This window comes from Frankliniella occidentalis, unplaced genomic scaffold (assembly GCF_000697945.3).
Source record: "Frankliniella occidentalis isolate FOCC.00 unplaced genomic scaffold, Focc_3.1 Scaffold274, whole genome shotgun sequence".
Classification (NCBI taxonomy): domain Eukaryota; kingdom Metazoa; phylum Arthropoda; class Insecta; order Thysanoptera; family Thripidae; genus Frankliniella; species Frankliniella occidentalis.
The window spans coordinates 259,372-264,045 of NW_026267400.1; positions in this window are offsets into that span (position 1 = coordinate 259,372).

Here is a 4,674-nt window from a genome sequence, read left to right on the forward strand (position 1 = left end):
AAAAAAAAATCATTCATCAACCACACCACTATTCTGTTAATGTTACCCTACGCAAAAGAAAAGGTAACAATTCTTCTTTCTTAAGGTTCTGATCTTAAGGACCCCACACTTGGAATTTTAACTTTTTTCTAAATGTATTATTCTTCTGTTTTGCCAGTAGTTCAAGACCAAGCCGCTGTTTTCTCAGGAGAAGACCAAGCCGCTGTTTTCTCAGAAGAAGACCAAGCCTTGAAGGGTGAGTTCTTTCCTCATTTATGTTGCACTTCAGTTACTGGTTAAAATTTTAATCTAATCGTCTTTGATTTACTTTCTTTGCTCAGATGTTTTGGAAGAACTTAATAACAATGTACCTGTAAGTTGAATTTTCCTTTCAATGTTATGTAAGTACTTGAGATATATCAGATTTCTCTTTTATTTACTTTTAATTTTTTTAAGCAGGATGGCCAAAGGCCTAAAAGGCAAAGAATGTTGCCAGTCCGCCTCAGAAGATCCTATGATTTACAATCAGAATTTGAACCTGTTGATTTGTTATTCCGTTTGAATTTACCTACATCACAGCTGTGCCAGTGTATCACTCGTATCACTTAAAGATTTAATAAATGTACCAGCATTGACTCTGGGAACTTCCCTGGTAGCACAAATCACTCGAAGAATGTTCGCTACACATTCAAGGAACCTAAGTAACATTCTGGGAATGTTCTTGAAAGGTTTGGTGCTACAAAGGTTCGTACTTCATGATGTAGGACAGTTGTACACAGTACTAGTGGCAAAATAGAAAATATTCATCCAACATCCCTTGCTCTTATTGTAATAGTTTGTGCGAATAGCAAGCAGACTTGTATTTGCACAAATTGTGCCAAAAGGATTGGCGGCGATGATCGCACAAATTGATTTATATAGATTTGTGCGAATAGCGGTTTGGTGTCTGACTGCACAAATTAGAGATGGCCGATACAGTATCGATATTTTCCACTATCGATACCTCTAACCCAATATATCGATAATTTAGTATCGATAGCCAGCTGGTTCTTAAGAAAAGGATAGGGGAAAAGTATCGATATTTGTCAATATCGATAGTTTTTCAATATCGATATGCATTTTATCGATATGTTTGGTTCGATTGGCCATCTCTAGCACAAATTGTGCGTATAAGCCAAGTCCCCTATTCGCACAACGTTGTGCGAATATCCACTATCATTATTTTTTGTGATTGTAATGTTACTTTCATGTATAATTTTATCATTGATATGCTAGTCAGCAAATTTGACTATGTTTGAATGTTTACTTTCTTAAATACTGTTATCTTAACCAAGGTTTAAAAAAAACTGAGCAATTTTACTTTTATTTATACTTTAATACTTATCATTGCTTTGCTATTAGTCAGCAACATGACTATGTTTTTAATTATGTTTAATTTATTCTGAAATTGTTATTTTAATCAGTCGCAGTTGTGCAATAAACCTGCAATTTTGATAAAAATTACTTCTTAGGCTTTTACGAGGCCCCGAGACCTCTCCGACATCCCGTTCCCGACTTCATTCCGACCAGGGCCGATCCGACAGTAGACCTTCCGACACCGACTTCCGACTACCGACAGCATTCCGACCCCGACTTCCGACACCGACTACCGACAACATTCCGACCCCGACTTCCGACAACATTCCGACCACGCTCATCCGACAGGATTAGACATCCCGACTAGGGTGGAGTGAAAATCTGGGATCAAAAAAGTGACCCCGGAAAAAAATACTTCAACATATCCTAAGACTAGCTGCAAGGTCGATTTGACCCTAACGGTGACCTTTGGACTTCCCTGGAGGGGTCAAAGTTGGGTCTGTAAGGCCAAAACGACACTTTTTGGCCCCCAGGGCTTGGTGAAATCGTTTCGTCTCGTCAAAACACATCCGGCAGCGCGGGAGAAAATTCTGGGAGGGCAAAGCTTCAACCGGAAATAGCGTCTGTATCTCCCAAAATACAGGTCGGGGAGGAAAAAGTGTCTAATGAAATCGTCTTGTGCCCTCTAAAAGTGAAGTATGTAGTGACTTTGAACACCGCAAGTAGTACCTCAACCGGAATAACCAGGAGGACACCGGAATTAACGAGTTAAGCATTTTGTAAGTGAGTAAAATCGATGTAATATCATGGTTATATGTGATTACCCGGATTACCCCTAGAGTATCCTCCTGATAACGTTACTTTTTCTCTAGGATTACGCTGGATTACCCTAAGATGTGCTAGGATTACCCCCTGAATTACCCTCGGATTACTTCGAATTTCCTCGGATTACACCTGCCGGATTACCTATCAGCCGGATTACCGTCTGTCGGCTGTGTTGCGACTGCGTTGGCTGTGCCCCTACTGCGTGCCTCAAGGACCTTTTCAGGACCTACCTTCAAACGGCTCTTTTCAGAGCCACCTCATTTAACACTAAACGGCTCTTTTCAGATCCACCTCATTAAACAGTTTTTTTTTTATTTATCTTTACATTTATCCTATTATTTTTTTTCTTTCCTTCCTATTTACGTTCCTTTTAAAACCAAAGGTTTGGTTGAAGTAATATTTTGTTTTATTAGTTTGTAAGATTTACTATAATGGCCACCTGCTCAGGATTTAAAACAGAGTGCCCGATTTTGGGCAGCTCCTGTGCCAGACCCCTTTCCTCGGATGATGATCGTCCAACTAAAGGACAACTATTGAAATACTACCAATTCCTTTTAAATGAAGAGCTTCTTAAGCTTTTACTTGTAATTTAGTTTTTAGCTTCATGCATTATTTGTTGTGATTTTGTCTTAATAATGTTTTGCATTTTGTACCTTATTGGCCCAGTCGCAATTTGTATTTTGTTGCCCTCTGCTAATCAGCATCGTTACCTTGTGGTATTTTTGTGTAACTTGTGCTGCTATTTTTGCCCGCCTTTTGTGTGCTTGATCTGTTTGTTATCAAGTAACGATTTAGATTATGGGGGCGTGTTCTGATGTTGGCAACCTGTGTGTACTGTACTGCATCTACTGACTGTCTATTCGCAGTTCACTGTCTATATGTATACCTGACTGGGACCAATAAACCCTCTCTCTGATCCAGACCACGAAACCTGCAGCTGCAGCTAGTTATTCCACACTGATCCTCAGCGCCTCCATAAGAGTTCCTAGGAGTTGTTTATCTCCTTGTGGACTTATTTTGAGTCATGCTTCTCAAATGAGGGTTTCTGAAGTTAAAGTGGATGTAGTACTCGTGTAGTTTTACCAAAATATTTCTACTTGTATGACGTACCTTTGTCTTTCCGAATTATTGGTAGTCTCTTATTGTGCAGCCAACAATTTATGCCACAACATGAAGGTTTTTTCAGGGAATATTATTTTGAATGGGGATTGGAAAACAACATCAGTGGTGGCTTAACATTTGGGCACCATATAAGTTTCATTTTTGAGGCATGCATATGTCATGAAAATATGTATCCATTTCTTCATATCATCAGGTTGTCCAGTGAAGACGGATCCGTGCGGATCCGTGCGGACGCACACGGATTGTGCAGAACTTGACGGACGCACGTGCAAATTATGCCACTTTTAAGCCATTTTATTCGCTGGAGGTTTTACAGTACTTTATCAACATATGGCTAAAAAGTGACATTCTTTTTTGTAGAACAATGTTCCTTTTTCCAAATATATGTTAGTCAACACACACGCAACCATTTTTAGACCTGTCAATGCGTTTTAAAACGCGCGTCCGCAAAGGTCCGCACAATCCGTGTGCGTCCGCACGGATCCGCACGGATCCGTCTTAACTGGGCAACCTCATCCATGTTATCTCTAACAGTACAATTTGTACCTTTTTTTAACAGGCCCGGCGGCCTGACTGAGTGTTGCCAGAGGCTTGGCTCTCGGTACCTTCTGTGACCGCGGTGGCGACCGTCGGATTCCACCCCGCTTTGTCGCTACAGGGTCGTAAACTTAGGGGATGGTTTTGAGCAAATTCTCACATTTTTGGCTGCTGCGCGAAAACGAAAAGTCCTACCGCGTTCCAATTTTGATCACAGGTGCCCTAAGCTGCTGTAAAGCAGATTTACCAACACTCCCCCCTGAGGGGCGTAAGTGTCACAGGGGTGGTCACCCCTACCCTAGGGGTAGTTTTTGAAAATCGTCGCGTTTAGCACCGGGGACTTTCTCAGTGCGTCCTACACATTCTCAACTGAAGTTCGCAGACTTTTCCAGACCTCCTTAGTGTGAAAAATGTGGAAATTTCAGTTAAAGGTTTGACAGTTAGGGGTAGTACCGAGGGGGAACCAACTTGGAAATTTGGTGAACTGTGAATATATTCAAATTTTCAATGTCACTGAATACCAGTGAATATCACTGAATACCAGTGAATATCACTGAATACCAGTGAATATCACTGAATACCAGTGAATATTCACTGTGAATGTGTGTGAATTGTGATCGGGATATCTTATGGCATCGATTAAAAGCTTATTCGGTGGCTTAAAGAACGGACCTGCCTGAAGTTGGCCAGAAAATAAGTTGGCCAGAAAAAAAAACTTAGTCAAAATTTTTAATTTTTTCTAGAAAATGTGCTAAAAATTAACCATCCAGAAATGCGTAATTGGGCCTGGGGAACAACATATCAAAAGATGGCGGGACACTTTTTCGGAAAGTCTCGGCCACTTACGCCCTGGGC